The sequence below is a fragment of the Macrotis lagotis genome, chromosome 4 (assembly GCF_037893015.1).
Source record: "Macrotis lagotis isolate mMagLag1 chromosome 4, bilby.v1.9.chrom.fasta, whole genome shotgun sequence".
Taxonomy (NCBI): Eukaryota; Metazoa; Chordata; class Mammalia; order Peramelemorphia; family Peramelidae; genus Macrotis; species Macrotis lagotis.
In genome coordinates this window covers 166,810,773-166,830,342 of record NC_133661.1, presented here as the reverse complement: position 1 = coordinate 166,830,342, position 19,570 = coordinate 166,810,773, and the positions used below count along the sequence as shown (strand labels likewise).

Here is a 19,570-nt window from a genome sequence, read left to right as displayed (position 1 = left end):
TTCAGTCACTTAAGATCTCAATATCCCAGGCAATTCTCTGGAAAAAAAAAAAAAAGGAATACTACCCAGTAGTGGAAAGAACATTTAGAGACACCCAAACTCATGAAATCCCAGAGCCAGACTTCTCCCCCCCCGCCAAAAAAAAAAACCAAACATTTAATATCCCATCAAATTTTTAGGCACTTTTTTTCCACTCCAGTTTTCAGTTGTCCCAGTTTAAGTTTTGTGTATTCCTTTGGGAGAGAAGATTCTTGTGAACAAAATTAACAGAGCAGTACTTTTTTTTATTCTAGAGAAGGCTGCTCATCAATTAGGGCATGACTGAACAAATTATGGTGTATGAATATAATAGAATATTACTTCTTCATAAGAAAGATAAAAGACATGACATCCACATTCAGAGAAAGGACTATGGAAACTGAATACAGATAAAAGCATAGTATTTTCCCTTTTTAAATTTGTTTTTTTGCTTTTTCCTACTTGTAGTTTTCCTTTTTTGTTCTAAAGTCTTCTTTCACAACATGACTAATATGGAAATACAAGTCAAACTATTGTAAATGTATACCTTCTATCAGATTACTTGCTATCCTAGAGTAGAGGGAGGGAAGGGTGGAAGGGAGAAAACTTTACAAAAATTGTTGAAAATTATCTTTATATATGATTGGAAAAAATTTTTTTAAAAAGAAATTGATAAAAGGGCAGATTTAGAAAAAAACTTAAGGGCTTACAGAATGAAGTATTACCAAGAGAACTATTTTAATGGTAATGAAATATTATACAGGGAACTATTTTTGAAAAATTCTTAACAATGCAAAGATCAATCATGACTTTAGAAGACTGGAAGCCTTGAGGAAAGAAAACTAGAGGGGCAGAATAAGCCACACATTTACAGATATAATAAGTGGGTTTGTCTTGTTTATATTATCTGCTACAAAGGATGGGGCCATTTAGTTTGGGCAAGGAAGGGGTGACAGTAACGATAATGATAGAGAAAAGGAGACAAAAGAATTATTTTTAAATACAAAAGGAGACCCAGACAAACTGAATTGTACTGGTAATACTACATTAAAATATATACTTTTTTAAAAAGTTGTATAATAAAAAATAAAAATATTCTTTTTTCTTTATAGAAATGTGCATGTTTCCTAATATTGGACAAATTCATAAGAAAAGAAAATTAAATGCCTACTATAGACCAGATATTGTGTGCTAGGTGCTAAAAATACTGGGACAAAAAAAAAAGACCATCTCTGATAAGGAACTTACCATTTTTCTCATGAGAAACGATACAAATTCACATTAAGTTAAAACAAACTATATAAAACAAATGTAGGGAGGTGTGGAAGGCAGAGGGAAGAATCTGGAAAGCCTTCTGAGAGCTGAGCTTTCAAGGAAAATAGAGATTCCAAGAGAATGAGGTGAAAACAGAGATGAGGAAGGCAGTTTGTGCAATGGCACAGAGATAAGAGACAGATTTGAGATATTGAGGATATACAACAAGACTGGATGACTATGTGAGGTGAGAGTCAAGAACAACTAAAAGGTTTGGACATTCAATTCTAAAGGTCTAATAAGTACTAAGTATTAAAGGAAGTCAAGAAACAAACTAAAAACTCAACAGAGAAATCCAGGAGTTATCTGCATTGAGATGATAACTGAATCCATGGAAGGAGATGAGCTTGCTAGGATGGAAAGTATATAAAGAAAAGAGAAGAGGACCTAGGATTGAGTCTTAAATTTGGAGTAGGGGATACCAAACTGATGATTGAGACAGGATGGTAGAGTAGATTCAGGGGGTTCAGAGATTCAAAGGACTTGACTTCTCATAATCCTAGCCAAGTTACTCCCTAGGTCTTAGTTCCCTCAACTGCCAAAAAAAAAAAAAAAGGAATAGGCGATGGACTCTCAAGTCTCTGCTAACCCTAAATCTATGATCCAGCAAAAGAAAATGAGGGGGACAGATGGGCTATGAGAAAAACCAAGAAAATAATGTCACAAAAACCCAAAGAAGAGAGTATCCAAGAAAAGAGGATATCCAGTGTCAAATGTCCAATGAGATAAAAAAAAGATGAAAATTGAAAAAAAGGTTATAGGATTTTTAAAGACGTTACAGATAGATTTAAAGAGAAAGGTTTCAGAAAAATGATAAAGCTGAGTGCAGACCAAATACTTTCAATTTTTAAAATTTGTTTTACCTTTTATGTTTTCCTTCTCATACCTTTTTTTCTGATTCTGCTTTCACAATATGATTAATGTTAATATGTTTAACATCATTATACATGTAAAACCTATATTAGATTACTCTCTGTCTAGGGAAGGAGGTGTAACAGGAATCATTAATTTCAAAAAACAGAAAAAGAAAGACAAAGTCAGAAGCCAAACTTACACATCTACCAAAATTCCATTAAAAATAAAGCTCTAGGGGTGGCTAGGTGGCAGCGTAGTGGATAAAGCACCGGCCTTGGAGTCAGGAGTACCTGGGTTCAAATCCGGTCTCACACACTTAATAATTACCTAGCTGTGTGGCCTTGGGCAAGCCACTTAACCCCATTTGCCTCACAAAAAAAAATCTATAAATAAATAAATAAAGCTCTAAGTAATTTTAGGTTAAAAAAAAATCTCATGATGAGGAATTCAAAATTCCTTATAACTAATATTTTGATGTATAAGAAGATTTTAGTTGTGGTATTTCTAGTGATAAACATCTCAAATTCTATCTGCTGAGCCATTTCCATTTAACCTGTCATATTTTCAGATTTTTTTTCTAGGAAAGAGCTGTAGAAAATAACCTTAAAAAGTTATTAAAACAAAAATCTCCCCCCAAAAAACAGAACCCATGTAAATCATATGGCTGTAACTCAATAACATTGTCAAGTTTTGCACTGCTAAACTGACAATGACGACAACATTCAAAAACTTCAATATACTGACATTTAGGATAATGGTGTCTCTTATAATTTCCAACATGGAAAACAAAGAGCTATAGTTTTCTATACATAAAATATTTTTTTTCCTCCTAATTCTAGCAAATAAGTAGTTCATTGAATGGGCCCCAGGTTTCATATATAAGAGGAATAGATTAGGTAAATGTGAGCAATCTGGTATCCTGCCTATTTCCCTGAACAGATAAGACATTAATTAGTGAAGGAAACAAAATAAATGGCAAAACAAAATACCCAACTCTGAATATGAAATGGACAAGTAATTTTTAATATAAGATTGTCATCTACCATACAGCTTTATCTAGTTTTTTCTTTCTCACAAGAAGTTGTAATGGGGATAGGGGTGGGGAGAGAGAGAAAGAAATCAATTCCTCACGATCCTTTAAATTCAAATAGTACACGACTTGGATCTTAAAGGTTCTACAAGAAAATTTGAAGATTATGTAACATATTAGACTTATGAACAGGTGAACAATTTATGAATAAATAAGAGATAGTGGAGTGAGGTGTAAAATGAAAAATTTCAAATACAAATGTTTTCCACAAATAAAACAAATGAGCCAAGATCAAAAAGGAAAGCAGATCATTGGGGGAAAATATTTTATTGACAGATTCTCACATAAAAGTCTTATATTCAAATATACGAAGAACTTTGTCAAATCGATAACAATGTTATTGTCCAATTGATAAATGGTCAAAGGATGTGAACAGGCAGTTTCCCATGAAGAAATCAAAACAATTTATAGTTATATGAAAAAATGCTCTAAACCATTATTGATAAGAGAAATGCAAATTAAAATAACCTTGAGATATCATTTCACACTTATCAGATTGGCTAAGATCATTGAACGGGAAGAGTGACAAATGTTGGGAGGATATGAAAAAAAAATTGGGACACTAATTCAGTTGCTGGATTTTGAACTGATCCAACCATTTTTTTAAAATTTTTTCCAAGGGAAATGAGGTTAAGTGGCTTGCCCAAGGCCACTACTGATCCAACCATTTGAGGGCAATCTGGAATTATGCCCAAAGAGTTATTAAAATGCCTATATCTTTTGACGCAGCAATACCACTCCTAGGTCTGTTTCCCAAGATAATTAGGGAGAAAGGAAAAGAACCTATATATTCTAAAATATTTATAGCAGCTCTCTCGATATTTGTAGGGATTCCTATTAACTGAAGAACAGCTGAGCAAGTTGTGGTATATGATAGCAATGGAATACTAATGTGCTATTAGAAATGATGAGTTCAATGATGTAAAATAAAAATGGATAGACTTGCTTGAAATAATGAAAAGCAAAATGAGCAGAAACGAAAGAATGCTGCAAAGTAACAATATTGATTTCAAGACAACTTAGAGTGACTAAGTCATTTTGACTATTGTAAATACCCAAATTAACTACAAAGAATACACAAAGGAAGATGCTATCTGCATCCAGAAAAAGAACTGATAATTATATGTACAGAATTACTTTATATAGAAATACATTATTTGTGTCTAATGGTAGCCATCTCTAAGCTGGGGGGAGGGGGGGAGTAGGACAAAAAGGGAAAAAAAGATACACAATGATTTTGGTATGTATTTAAAAAAATAAATTTGAAGTTTCATATACAATCATCTGCCCCCCCCCATTCTAAGTTAGAGAAATACTTAAGTTTGGAATAAAATAAATAAAAATTTTTAAAAAGAAAAATAAATAAATAAGTTCCTTTCCCTGCATCATTTAAAACTGGCCTATAACCCCAAGTACTACAGTGACAGAAAATGTTACTCAAACTGTAGTTCTAACTCTGAGGTTCAACCTACTAAATAATTGATTTTAATACCCATAAGCCAAACCAAAGCAAACTATCACCAGCTAAAAAGGCTATGGTTATTAAATAAAACTATATATTTTTTAAAAAAATGGAATTCTATAGAAAAAACACAAAATTTAGAAGAATAGTAGGATTTACATACATTGATACAAAGTGAAGGAAAACCAGGAAAATAAATATATATGACAACAATGGAATTGGAAAGAATAACAGTCCTAAAACAACCCACCAAATAAACCCACATATCAAAACAATCCTACAGAGTAGAATATTACACATAATATTAGATTTTTAAATATGTTTAGTTTTGTTGAATATCCTCCCACCATTTTTATTCTTTATTTTAAGAGATGGTTCTCTAGGACAAGGAAAGATAGGAAAAAAAACTTATTATCTACTATTTGTCAAGTGCTGTGCTAAGCGCTTTATAAATGCTGCTCATTTAAAACCCTCTGAAGTAGGTACTATTATTAACCCCACTTAATAAATGAAGAAACTGAGGCAGAGTTAAGTGACTTGCCCAGTGACACAAGTAGCTGATACTAGATTTGAATTCAGATGTTCCATACTACAGGCCCACTTATTCACTTTGATACATAGCTTCTGCTTCTAAAGGCAAAAAAGAAATAGGGAAATGGGCAATATGAAAACAGAACACAAACTGATAACAAAAAACAAAGTAAAAAGAAACGGTAAAATAATATATGACTAGGACAACATAAGTGGGAATAATAATAATAAAAACATAACTTAATGCTGCTGCTATAATGATCAAGCTTACTTAGGTCCAGAAATGAGAGGTGAAAACTTATCTCCTCCCATCAGAGCTGTCCAAAATTTGGCCTGCGGGTTTTAATTTAGACAAGAGAAAAAATAAAATAATAACTTGCATGAAATGCATATTGGATTTTTTAATTCCATTGCTAAAAAGTAATTTCATTGATGTTAATTTTCTTTGGTGTTTTAAGCAGTATTATGGATTGAACATATAGCACAGAATTTAATTGATCTTTGGTATACAATCCATCTGCTTTGTTGTTTTGTGTTTGTATTATTGACGCACTTGCCCCCACTTCATGAGAAGTTAAAAAGTGCCATGATTTTTCATAGTGCTTGCTAAACTTGACTTACAAATGAACTATCAGTGTACTGTATTTTTTATTCTGGGTGTAGCCCTCGAATAATTATCATTTTAATGGGGCCCTAAGATAACCTAAGGTCTTAGATAATATGGAAGGAAGATTTTCTGAACTGCTTCACCCCCATTCTCACCCTCACCCCTCCCTTGGGTTGGTTATGACTAGAGACTAGAGGAAGGGTATTTTGGGAAATGAAACAAAAAATAATAAAAATATTTAAAGTTAAATAAAGTTAATTCACTTAAAAAAGAAAAAAGAAACCAGTCACTTGATTTAGTAAGTTCCTACATAGTATCATATGCAATTAGGACTGTTCTAACAATTTAATATAATCTTTTTTTGGATGTAAATGTCAATTATAAATTTTATCTTAGCTGATCATAGGCAATCTAGGCTTGTTCTTGAATACAAAGTATTCAAACTAAGCCATATTTTCCAAAGGAACATTATAATTAGGGACTGTGTTCCTAAGTAAAGGTTCAAAATCAAGTTAATTATAAATGACTAACAATGTCATATATTCATACATTCGAAGTTACAGGGGCGGCTAGGTGGCCCAGTGGGCAAGTCACTTAAACCCACTGCCTTGCAAAAACCTAAAAAAAAAAAAAAAAAAAAGTTAATTTTTTAAAAAGGAAAAATTGAGCAATTATAAGCTTCTTTTACTATTTTCATTATTAAGCCTCCTTAAAACTGTGACTAACAATTTATTTCATATTTCATAATATATATTTTTTTAGTTTTTGCAAGAGTGACTTGCTCAAAGTCACATAGTTAAGTAAATTATTAAGTGTCTGAGACTGGATCTGAACTGAGGTCCTCCTGACTCCAGGGCCAGTGCTCTATCCACTGCACCACCTAGCTGCCCCTCCATAATAAATTATTTATTAATGCTATGAACCCCGCCCCCATATGCCAAAGAATAGGTTTTTCCTGATTGAAACTGCAAGTGCAATTTTTCCTCTGGGGAATCCAAAGGAACTGATAGTTTGCCAAAAAACCAACCATAAACATTACTACCCAACTACACTGATATTTTTAGTTTTTCTCTCCCTCCATGTGTACTGCAAATTAATTCCTCTCTTAGAGAATGAATTAGCATTCACATGTAGAATTACATGTAAAAGATAAAGCTATAAGCATCTCTATCATGACGGTCTTTGAAACTCATTTCAGAGAACAACCCAAGAAACTTCTCCTGGCAATGGAAAGGCAATTTATTGACAGAACTCCCTAGGTAGACAAATACCTATATTAATTGGCTACTATCTTGCATACCTATGTGGTTTTAATTACTTTTCATTCTCTATTACTTTCACCCTTAGAAAACCATCTGAGGTCTCCCCAATTAAAATTCTAAATATGTGTCCATCTGGGCCCAAATAGTCCCATAGCACCTGGCATATTATCCTTCACATCCCTCCTGTTGGCTGACCTCTCCACTGGAGAACACTGAAATTATGATTCTTATCCCACTCAACAAATTACAATACTCAAAAATCAGGAAGCACAATAACAAAAATTTTGCTTTTTCTTTATTCACCACTCTAGTCCTCCCTTCCAAAAGGAAAGGTGTACTATTAATACATTTCAAAGTCCTGTACAAAAATAGAAAAGTTGAGAAGTCATCTTAGGAGTATCACAACACTGCTTCAATATGGATATGGATTTGAAGGATCACAAAGCATCCCCATCTCATATACTATATCCAAGCCCTTAGGATGCCTGTCAGGTGTAAAAAATATCCTTAATAACTCTCATCTAGATGCCTGAGTTGTGTGTGAGCATTTGTCTTTTCACCTTTTCCCTTCCCTAATTTCTGTATCATTAATTTGGAGATGATCATGCCAAGTGGAGGAATTCAAAGTGAGCTGCATGGTTGTAGAACAGTAATTATATTATCAAAAAATTTTTTTGAATATATTGATCAATTTTGTTGATACTTTTTTCTTTAAAAATTTTTAATCTGTTCTATTATCCTTATATCTTGGTGCAGCTAGATGGCACAGTGAATACAATTATCAGAACTGGAGGCAATAAGACCAAGTTCCATTCATACCTCAGACAATGGCCATGTGATCCAAAGTCTGAGCAAAGTACTTACTTTCTGTTGACCTCAGTTCCCTCTAAGAGTTGTTGTGAGGATGGACTGAAGAGTGCTCGGCACACAGGTAGTAGCACATGGGAAGTAAGTGAGATCCATTCTTATCATATGGAATTGCTTCTGGGAAGAATGAGGGAGATGATACAGGGGGAAATTTTAGGAGATGTCAAAATAAAAGATGTCAAAAAATTATTAAAATAGGAAGAAAATAGGAGGGACCTGATCAAGTCTCTTCATTTGAAAATTGGCTGCCATTAAAATTGCAATATAATGAGAGACCCTAAATCACCTCAAATGATCTCAAGTACAGCTTAGCTACTGACCAGGCCATTGACTTTTTATTTGGAAATTGCCAAATAGTTCTTATTTTTATTACAAGCAGACAGACTGTCAACTAATGGGGTCTTTATGCAAACTACAAATAGTGTATGTGTGTATATATATATATGACAAAATCAAGAAGTAAAAGCAGAGGACATTAGTTAGACTGAAGTTATCTCAATACTGGGGGGAAATATCCATATAAAGAGATATATGGGCATGATATTGTAACATCCTATAACACTGTCCTTCAGAATGAAAAGAATACAGACTGAGAAAAGAACGTATTATAATTGCTTTCACCTGTGGTTTGGATTCACAGTGGCCTATTACTTGTCTTCAAGTTATATTTTTATAAATAGTAACTTCAAATTTCAATTATTTAATTATGGTGATCCTTGGGTCTTGAGGCTTTTAAAGCCTCAAGTATTTTTAGTTCAAGAAAGTTCATATATTAGTAATTCCTGATTGCCATTTAATTAATGAGAATTTAGAAGTTGTTTTAAAAACTGGTTAGAAGTCTAAAGTGTTATTTCTTTTTCCCTCTCATAAAATTTCCCCAAAGCAAGCCTTAATGTTGTGCTTTAAGCATCTAAGTGTATCTCCTCTATATAAATTATGTATAAAAATACTGTCACTATATACCTTTCAAAGGGATGTTCTGTGAAATGTTTTGTAAACCTTGTATAAATCCAGTATTTAAATGGAGTGTTTTTTTAATGTTTTAAAAATTTTGAATGGTGTTTTTAAAGAAAAGGTTTAAAATTTTTTTTTTAATTTAAATGGAGTGTTTTTAAAAAAAAATCCATAGTTCAATTACTTTACCAATAGGTGGCATGTTCATATACAGGTAAAATTAGTTAATGAAAATTATAGGCAGTAAAAAATAAAATGGAAGTCATTACCTCTACTGAATGAAGTAGTACAAGAGAACAGGAAAAGATGGAAATGACATTTATATTTGTCTTCCTCAAATTTAATTGTGAATGACATATTCCAAAGGCATATTACAAAATTCTCAATAAGTCGTTTTAAAAAATTTACTCTATCTCAAAAACAGCTTCTTGAAATTTTTTTAAATTGAGAACTATTTTTCAATATAATTGGTTTCCTTTGAAAACCTATGTATTGGGGGACAGCTAGGTGGTACAGTGTATAGAGCACCAGCCCTAGTGTCAGGAGGACCTCAGTTCAAATCCAGCCTCAGACACTTAGTAATTACCTAGCTATATAACCTTTGAACAAGTCACTTAACTCCATTGCCTTGCCCCCCCCAAAAAAGAAAGAAAAAAATTTGTATTTCAAAAACATTCTAGGAAGAGAAAGAATTCAAAACTCAAAATTTTTAAAAAAATTAATTTAACATGATTAATATGGAAATGTATATTGATACTTATATCAGACTGCTCTTTGTCAGGGGGAGGGGTACAATGAGGGGAGAGAGAAAAATATGAAACTCAAAACCTTACCAAAAAATGACTAGTGAAAACTATCTTTATATGTAGTTGGAAAAATTGATTTTTTTTAAAGGAATGTTAACAAATCTAAGTCTGGTTACAAATCTAACTATTATCACTTGAGTTTTTTGATCCACTGGAAGTCTTCAAACAATGGCTGAATGGTTGTGTTTCAAAGATATTCATACTTTTGGTATGCGGTGAATTAGAAATGACCACAAATGTTTGAAACCCCTTCCAATTCATTAACTCCATGAATTCAGGTATCACCTGAGGCAACCTTTCCCAAATGGTTTCTAATCTGTACTCATAAATTCACATTCCTCGTGAATCATGATTCCAAAGAGAAAGGATCAGACTGGCTTTTAAAAAGGAGGCTAAGTGATGCTATTCTTTTTTTTAAATGGAAGTATTATGTTTTATGGAAAATTTGAATAAAGAGTATTTCATAAAAAAGAGTTGAATATTACTCCAAAAATTACTCCACAGAAATTTTTAATTAAAATTTAATAAAAACTGATTCTTTCATGTTATAAGGCAATTAAATACTAATATTTTTGAGAAAAATCCCAGGATCAGCAATTAAAAGCTTGAAATTAGCCTTCACTTCCTTCCACAGGGGTGGAATGTGTCTGAGAAAAGAAATTTCCTATCACCTGTTGAATAGGCACTTCAAACATTCAGCAGGATAAACTTTAACTGTCTCTCTATGATGGGTTCTTGGGGTCCTCAAGATTTATACTGACTGAACTGGTAGAAGGCTATGGAATTCTTGCCATTCTAGGGATAGTAATGAGACTGAATAGACCCAGTCTTCTAGTGAACCAAGTCCTAATTAATATGTACTAACAATTTACCTAGTAGATTATTAGTAAATTCTGTATAGATACAGAATTAAGTCATCTTGTATAGGGTTCTGTCAACGCCATTTTAAAAATGGTCGATGACACATTCTTCACTTTGGTAGAGAGGAGGGAAAACTAGTTACATAGCACACAATGTTTCATATAGTGCCAGATGCAGCTTCGCCAGTTAATTCTAATTCTTATTAAAGGACAATGAGTGCACCAAGGATGGGTAGTATATTGAAGAAATTACAATGATGTAAAAAACAAATGATTATCAATAAAAATGTTTTAAAAGGTCTGATTGATGAGGACAAGCTTATTCCAACACCCCAAAACGTAAGGCTAATATTCCATATCCTTGATACTGGTGATAAATTGAGAAGTCTTTGGGAATTTTCTACTCAAAAAAAAGGTTAATCATAAGCTTCTTAGGACTCCCAAATAAACTTTGATCAAAACTCAATAGTTTTGTATGTTATAATATGCAGTAAGGTTACTCAGCTGTTGCTGACCAGTCCCAACAACCAGGAGGCTGGGAAAGATAATTTGGCTCAGTCTGATTAGAATTAATGGAAGGGGTATTCCTTTCACTGATATATAGTGAAGAATATATTGATAAATTCTTATTCTGGTCAATCCTCAATGTCTTCCCACAAACCTTAAAAAGAGGGTATAACCAACACAGTAAATTAAGACTTTCTTGCAGGTCTCTTTACATTTTGTGGACAATAATACAATAGTTAGCCTATCTTCAATCAATCTCCCTTAGCACTTACAAAAGAAATCAATTTAATTTCAATAATGTACTGTCACAAAAAAAAGTATAAATTTAAATTAAGCATAAGGGATCTCTCTAATTACCTAATTTTCCTTACTTTGTTGCAATCATGTTTTTATTATTGGAGAATTTATTTCAACTGTGCATTTGCATCAAGGTTAAAAATATCACCCTCAGCAGATTATAAGAGTCAATGATGTCTTAAGTCAAAGTCATAGGACTTTCAGAACCTGGGAGATAACCTACTCAAAGCCTTATTCTAAATATTCTCTTGACAATATCTCTGACAGTGATCATCAATTAAACAAGTTTTTGTCTATTATAAGCTAGGCAATGTTCTAGGTGTAGAAAATACAAAAAAAAAAAAAAAGAAATGCTTCCTGCCCTCAAGGGTTTACATTATGTTGGGAGAGGCATCATGCTCACATAGAAGTGTCTTCAAAATACATAAATCTGGACTCTGATTTATTATATCACTAAGGTACTACACCATATTTGGATAACTCTAGATGGTAGTTATTCCTTATTTGAAGAGAAATTTGCCTCCCTGCAACATCTGAAGATGGGTTTACGATGTATGAAAACAAGAATTACAGTAGAAAAGCATCATTACTCAAATAATGACAAATGGTCAGAAAGTATTAAAGAATATATCTGATGGTAGCAATGGCCACTTTCCCATCAATAGTGAGTCAGAAAAATCTAAAGATTCAGAGTTAAGAATGAGATAATTAACACTATTGTCAAATGCTACAGAGACAGGGAAATATAAAGTTCAAGAAAAGGCCATAAGATTTGCTAATAAATAAACCACTGCTGACTTTGGAGAAAACAGGTTCAAATGAGTGGTTGGGTTGTAAGGCTGTGGAAGGTGAAGTGGAGAAAATAGATGTAAATGGTTTTCCCAGGAGTTCTCCTGTGAAAGAAAAATGATATAATACTTGGAAAAGATGATGGGATCATATGAAGTTTTTAAAGGAAAAGGAAGATTTGAACATATGTATAAGGAAGGAGTCAATGCATAAGGAGAGAATGAAAATTATGAAGAAAACCTTCTTTCTCTGAGTCAGTACAGGGTTGTGGTTATGAAATACAGTATTGAACAGTACCCCCAACTCCTTTTGTCTTTACTGTTCTACAAAGAATAGTTTCCTGGTAGAGGAATGAGCTAGAAAATATTTGGAAAGAGTGATATTAAAAACATCAATTAAATTATTTTTAAAATAGGGCAAGGCAACCATGTAAAGGGTAAGCTCCTGAAGGGAGACAGAAAAGGATAACATCGAGGACACAAGTAAAGCAAGGAGTTGGCACTTGCAATGAAAAATATAATCTCAATATCTTACATTGGAGCAAAAAGAAGAATTATTTGAGGTGCACAGGGGTTGAGGGGAGACAAGATTGTCTAGGCGGCTCAGAAAAATGAAGTTTGGAACTGATGTGGAAGCGACTAGGATAGTCAATAGGGAATAATAAAAGGTTTGGTAAATAACAAGATTCAAAGGAGTTTACATAACAAATGGTAGAATAATATTAGGTCTGGTGTTTGAAAAAGAAAAGACAAGATAGGTGAATGAAAGGTAGAAGACACTGGGAAGTTGACATAGGTCAAGCTTCTGAAAGATGGAAAGGGAAGCCACATGATAGCCCGGGGGAAAAAAGGCAAGAGTGGCATGATTTGAGGTTTCAGAGCAAAGAAAAGTAAATAGAAAGACAGGAGGTAATAGTCAGATAGAAGAGGATCTGTTATAGATAAAGCTAAACACATTCTGAGTGATGAGATCAAGAATATCACTATAGGTGCATATAGTTCCAAGAGGGTAAAGTCATAGTAGCTGAGGATGATAATGAATTGGAAAGCAGGCTTATCTGAAGGGACATCAACTTTTTTTTTTTTTTGGCAAGACAATGGGGTTAAGTAACTTGCCGCAAAGTCACACAGCTAGGTAATTATTAAGTGTCTGAGGTCCAATTTGAACTAGGGTCCTCTGTATTCCAGGGCAGGTACTCTATCCCTTGCACTGCCCCCAGGGCATCACATTCTAAACTGAAATCCTTCAAGTGAAAGGTAGGTATTGGAGAAAAGTCAAAAGTTGGGAGTTGAACTCCAGAGAAAGGAAAAATGACCTGGAATAGATAATAACTATCACAACACAGACAGAATGATCATGGTGAACAGCAACTGATTTGAAAGCTACACAACTGGCAACAGCCACTTGCCCCCAGGTGAATATTCTAGGGCATAGGCCCAGAAAGACTTGCTCAGTATGTACTTTCTTAGTAAAAGCAACCTCTTGATTCAAATTCCATGCCTCCAAGCAGATCTTTTGCTCAAAATCTGATTGAACTCGGCCCAGAACAAATTGATTTAGCCCACAGGATCTAGTACAGCTATCCTACATTCCAGAGAAGCAGTAGTACAGGTAGCTTTGCGTAGCAATTACAGGTATCAACTGACACCAATGCAAATTAAGCTTATTGAAAGGGCCTCAAGGATAAATGGATAAGAGGGACTTGGGACTAGCACTACCCTTGGTAAGAATGGGGACCAAAAGGTAGGAATTATTGTGACTAATGACTGACTACTCAAGGCCAGGGAATGGGTGGTGATAAAGAAGGACTTAAGAAGGCAGCAAGTGATTTCAATACTATTGTACAATCCCCAGATGAATGCTCTGGGGTCCTCACCCTCATGTAGGCAGTGAAAGGGCCTCTCCAGAGAGCCTAAAGGATTGTCCAGAGGGGCAGATGACTGTGCAGGCCAGATTTTACAAGTTATGAAAAAGGAAAAAAAAACAAGATCACTATGCACCTTTTCTTTTTTAAGCCTCAGTAAAAATAACCACCTATGGGAGGCTAGGTGGCGCAGTGGATAGAGCATTTATTCTTCCAGGTCCTATGCTAAGTGCTGAGGATACAAAAAAGAGGCAAAGGGGGGTGGCTAGGTGGCATAGTAGATAAAGCACCAGCCCTGGAGTCAGGAGTACCTGGGTTCAAAATCCGACCTCAGACACTTAATAATTACCTAGCTGTGTGGCCTCGGGCAAGCCACTTTAACCCCATTGCCTTGAAAAAATCTAAAAAAAAAAAAAAATAATAACCATCCTAATTCAAATACTTTGGCTCTGTGTTTCATTTCCAACAGAAGAGAAAGATTAGAAGACATGAAGCTCAAAAGGGATGTTGCTAAGTGACAGTGACACAGGGAGAATTGAGAAGTGATAAAGCAAGGTTTCCTACTCTTCCTCATGACCCCAATATATTCAGGTAGCATGAGTGAAGGTACATCCAGTACTAGAGAAGGTAGACCAAGGATTTTGATTCAGAAGGGGAAACAGGTTTCTGTGATTATGAGGAGAATGCAACACTAGAAGAGCAGGTCTAATAAGATGGGCAGTCTTTTATCAACAGAACCAAAAACTGCATTCAAATCAGATAGTCCTAACTAAATGACCTAGATAAAATCAAGGGTTTGGAGATATATAATCACCAATTACAAGTACAAAGAAGAGTGAAAAGCAAGACATACTAAGAAAACATGAAAAAACTTGTCAACTGTTTATGTTTTGGATCCTAGATTCAAAGATATGTTCAGTTATAATACTATATGGTTATGAAATAAGCAGCAATCATAAGAATATATATTGTAAAGGCATTTTTAAATGTTGCAAAATCTACAACACTTAAGTTGTTTGGTTCATAAAAAAAAAAGCAAGAATACTATTAATCATAAACCTCCTGCAATATACTAGCAAGGCCTTACCTGCCCCTTCCATCAAAAAACCTGGTTTAAGTTTAGAAATATCGACAATAACAAAGCATTAGAAGCAGCAAAAGTGCTTATAACAATAGCTGAGTGAAAGGCTAATTTAGATAATTTAATGTTGTAGTAAAGTTGTATTCAATGAGTTTGGGGTTTTACTTCCTCTCTATTCCTTGACCCCTTTCTAAAAATGAGGACTTTCTGAATCAACTCAATTCTGTCCAGGACAAGTTCAGAAAATAACCTTAATGGAATATAATATTGTTAATGCTCTGTAAAAACTGTTTATATTGGCAAAATGTAGAAAACGTTAAATTCATAAAACCATTTAATGCTCTTTACTAGGAACCAATTAACAAATATTTGATTCTAACTAGGACTGAATAAAATTAAAGGAGAGAATGGGAAAAGGAAATGATACCTACTAATACTTTTTTGTGGTAGTTAAAAACTGGATACAAAATAGGTAGCAGTCAATTGTAGAATCAGCATGAAGAATTCAAAGAATGCTAAGACTTATAAGAACTAATGCATAATGAAATAAACAGAATCCAAAAAACAGTATTTACAGTAATAGAATGTAAGTTCCTTGAGGGCAAAATATAGTCTTTTTATCCACAGAGCCTAATACAGTGTAAAGCTTTAATGTAAGGTGCTTAATAAATGCACGCTGATTCACTGAATGACAACAATGCAAATTGGAAGTACAAAAAATAAAACTGAATAGCAGTGTAATAATCATAACCTTAACTCCAGAGAAGAACTGAGGAAAAAAGCATTTTATTTTCATTGCAGAGTAGGGCCTATGGGTAAATATTGCTTGGTTACACAGTCATATTCTATTGCTGTCTACTGACCTGTTTTTTCCCCCTTTTTAAAAAAATCTTTTTCAAAGGCTTGGCTTCTTGGGCAAGAGAAGTGGAAAGAGACCTATCTGGAAATGAGTTTTGTAAAAACTAAAGGGATCAATAAAAATAAGAAAATTTAAATAAGTTAACAGCATATCCTCTTATCAATCCTTCCCTAACTTTTGGCTTTAAAGTACTTCTTTTTCGTCACTAATTTATTTATTTTTTTGTTTTTTGTTTTTTTTTGTGCAAGGCAAATATGGGTTAAGTGGCTTGCCCAAGGGCACACGGCTAGGTAATTATTAAGTGTCTGAGACAAGATTTGAACCCAGGTACTCCTGACTCCAAGGCCTGTGCTTCATCCACTGTGCCACCTAGCTGCCCTTCATCACTAATTTATTACAGAAAGGCTAGCTGTTAATTGTTTCATTCATTGTCAGGTCTAAAGAATGAGACAGAATTTCTTAGGATGTAATCCTTTAAATAGAATTCCCCTGTAACAAATAATAATTTAATTTCTACCAATACAATCATAGCAAGACATTTCCTATATTAATATGCTTTTACTCTAAAATAATGTAAAGCATTTTTAAGGGAGGATGGTAAAATCATGAGATTAAAAAGAATATAATTATTCCTGATCTCCTATCATACTTCCCTCAAAATTCTTTACAATCATTATTGTACCATCAATTAAGTGCCATTACTCTTATTTTATATGAATAAAATTTATCTTAGAAAGGGAACCACTTACCCAAGATAAACCAGAAACCAACAAAGCAAGTACTAGCAAAATATTATCTCGTTTAAATATCTTACATCAACTATGTTCCATAATAAAACTGTGCTAAACAAAACTAAGCAAACAAATCAAAATTCTGTTAATTAAAAACAATATTATTAGTTTTATACTAAGATTAAAAGATAACTAAAAACAAGTTCAATTGTTTATGAAACAAATATTATATTTAAGGCATTATCATGGGTCATAGAGATACAAAGATTAAAAAGGAAATAGGCCTGTCCTCAAAGAGCTACAAGAATGTAATCCAAGCAAGGAGATTCTACTGTCAGCTAAGAGTCAAACATAAACCAAGCCATGTCCAGAGGCCAATAGGGAAAGTTGGAGAGTTGAGTATTCACTGTAATCTCTGAGAGATATAGAAAGTATAGTCTATTCCTTTGTTAGTATATTAGGATTAAATGTGATTATACTAAGGCAGAAAAATAAACTTAGATTTTTTTTATTGAAAGGTTTCTTGAAGGGTGAAATACAGGCTTTTTGCTTAACCTGTTAACTAAAATATAGGTCTTCTGCAAGCATTTCAAGTAATAAAGGTTGTACTTTCAAAAGAATTGCTGAAGGTGTAGTATAGTAATAAACACAAGGTAAGAATATTTCTAAGAGAATATTTAAAAAATCTTGAGAAATACTTTTTTGAGGACAACCTCTAGTAACTGGAGATCTAATGAGGATGATATGGGAAGATGAAAAACAGTGAAAATTGGCTATAAGAATGGTTGAGTTAGATAACCTTGCAAACAAAGCTTGAAATAAAAAGTCCGATTGTCAAAATAAAATTTGATACACTTCTTAGGAGGGTTACTTTGAATATAATCTAACGTGTTTGAACATGCATTGTCTAAAATATATAGACTTCCTGAGTAACAATATTTGATTTCAATTAAAAAACCCAAAACAGAAAATGTCTTTAAATCTCCCTCTATGAAAATAGCAGTGATTACAGGAGGGGAAAAAAAAAGGTAGACCATAGGGAACACATTCACACAATATGTTCATGATGTTTTTTATGTCTAAAACAAATAAAAAATTCTCTTACAATCAAGATAAAACTTCTAATATCTATAGCTTTTTAAAAAAAATTTCCAAAATAAATCATGTATTACTTTCGGTTGAAGGACTGTGATCCTCAAATCTAGGACTGTGTGTAAATAGAGTCTCTCTGAGGGGGTGGGGGGAGGGAGGATTCCCTGTTTAAGAAATTGTACAGTTTTGAAATTTGATCTTCCAAAGGGGAGGGAAGAAGGGAGGGAGGAGCTGGATTTAAGGGACTTTAGATGAGTTTAGCTCCTTAGCCTAATATCCTTCCAAGCAGGTCTTCACTCTTGACATCAGCAACCAGTGACACTAGAAAAAAATGTTTTTGTTTTGGTTGAGGTTTCTTCTCTTTTCCGACCCTGTTTCCCATTCTCCCTTGATCATTCTTAGCAAAACTCCCACCATCGGAGTTCTACGTCTCAGTCGGGTGGCCATACAGTGGATTACCTCATGAAGAAATTCAAACTAAAGTGTGACAGACTGAAGTTTGCCTCTCAGAGAGCGTTTAATTTAAAAATAAAAAAAGGTCAATAAAAAAATGCCCAAATGGGAACCACGGAGGCCTGTCCCCGTCTACCATCTTCCGGCTCCAGCAAGGCCGAGCTGAGGCTGGCGCAACAAAGAGCGGTTTGTGGGGCAGAGGCCGGGCGGGTGGGCTCCGGGGCAGGGGCGCTGCTCCTGGTGCTGCGAGGCTTCCACGGGCGGAGGGGGCGCGCGCGGTGCCCGCCCCGGCTGCCCTCCTACCTGCTACCATTACTCGGGGCGGCCGGGCGGCCGTCGCTGGGGGCGGGAGGCCGGCCTGGAAGGAGGCGGCGGCGTCCCGCTCCCCAGCTCCGCGTTCCTTCCCGCGGACGACAACAGACGGAGGGGCGGCGGCCCCGGGCTCCCAGCCGGGCAGGTGGCGGCGGCCCCGCGGGCGCGGGAGCGAGCCCGGCCTCCCCGGCGGCCCGACCCCGCGGCGCGCGCGCGGGCGAGGCCGGGGCGGGGGAGGCGGGGGCGCCGCGGCCTCCGTGGGCGCCGTCTCCGCAGCAGGCCTGCGCGGGCCCCGCGGGCCTCGGAGCCGCGGCGAGCCGGGCGCGCGGGGCGGACGCCCCCCCCCCCCCGCGCCGCTGCGGCCCAAGATGGCGGCCGGCGGCCCCCGCCGCGCCGCGCCGCGCCGCCCGCCTCCGCCCCGCTCCCCTCCCCCCGGGGGGCCGCGGGCGCCGCCGGACGCCCCCGCCGGGGCCTCGGAAGCGGGCGGCTCGGGGGCGCGAGGCGGGAGGCCGCGGGCGCGGCGCGGCCGCCGCGGAGAGAGGGGGCGCTTACCGTGTGCGGCTCGGGAGTGGCCTCACTGGGGCGGCGAGGACGAGGAGGAGGAGACGGAGGAGGAGGAAAAGGAGGAGCAGGAAAGCGCCGCGGCCACCGGCAGGACGGCGGCGCCCATAGCGGAGCAGGCGCCTGGGCTGCGGGGAGGAGGAGGCGGAGGGGGGCGGGGGGCTCCCGAACCCGCCGCGCTGCCTCATGGGTAGATTCCAGGTCAGCCCCGGCCCGCCCGGCTCCTTTCTTTCCTGGGAGGGGAGGGCGGAGGGGGTGGGGGAGGGGCGCCGCAGCATGTGCCGGGCTCGAGGCGTCCGCGGCCCCGGGGCCCGGGGGGGTTCTAGCTGCCCTAGGTAAGATGGGGGCGTGCTCGGGGGGCCGCCCCCTGGGCCTTGGGGGCCATCCGGCCCAGAGGC

General features: G+C 36.4%; 1 protein-coding gene across 10 annotated transcripts in view; it reads right to left on the bottom strand.

The window, feature by feature from the left end:
- Nucleotides 1–19,270, bottom strand: part of ZNF280D (zinc finger protein 280D) — a 102,811-nt gene extending 83,541 nt beyond the window's left edge. For 2 of the 10 annotated variants that reach the window (XR_012478048.1, XM_074234605.1), the window contains exon 1: nt 8,004–16,013. The gene's annotated coding sequence lies outside the window, so the exon portion shown is untranslated. The other 8 variants (XM_074234597.1, XM_074234599.1, XM_074234598.1 and 5 more) reach the window with 8 other exon arrangements.
- Between the last annotated feature and the right edge of the window lie 300 nt (nt 19,271–19,570).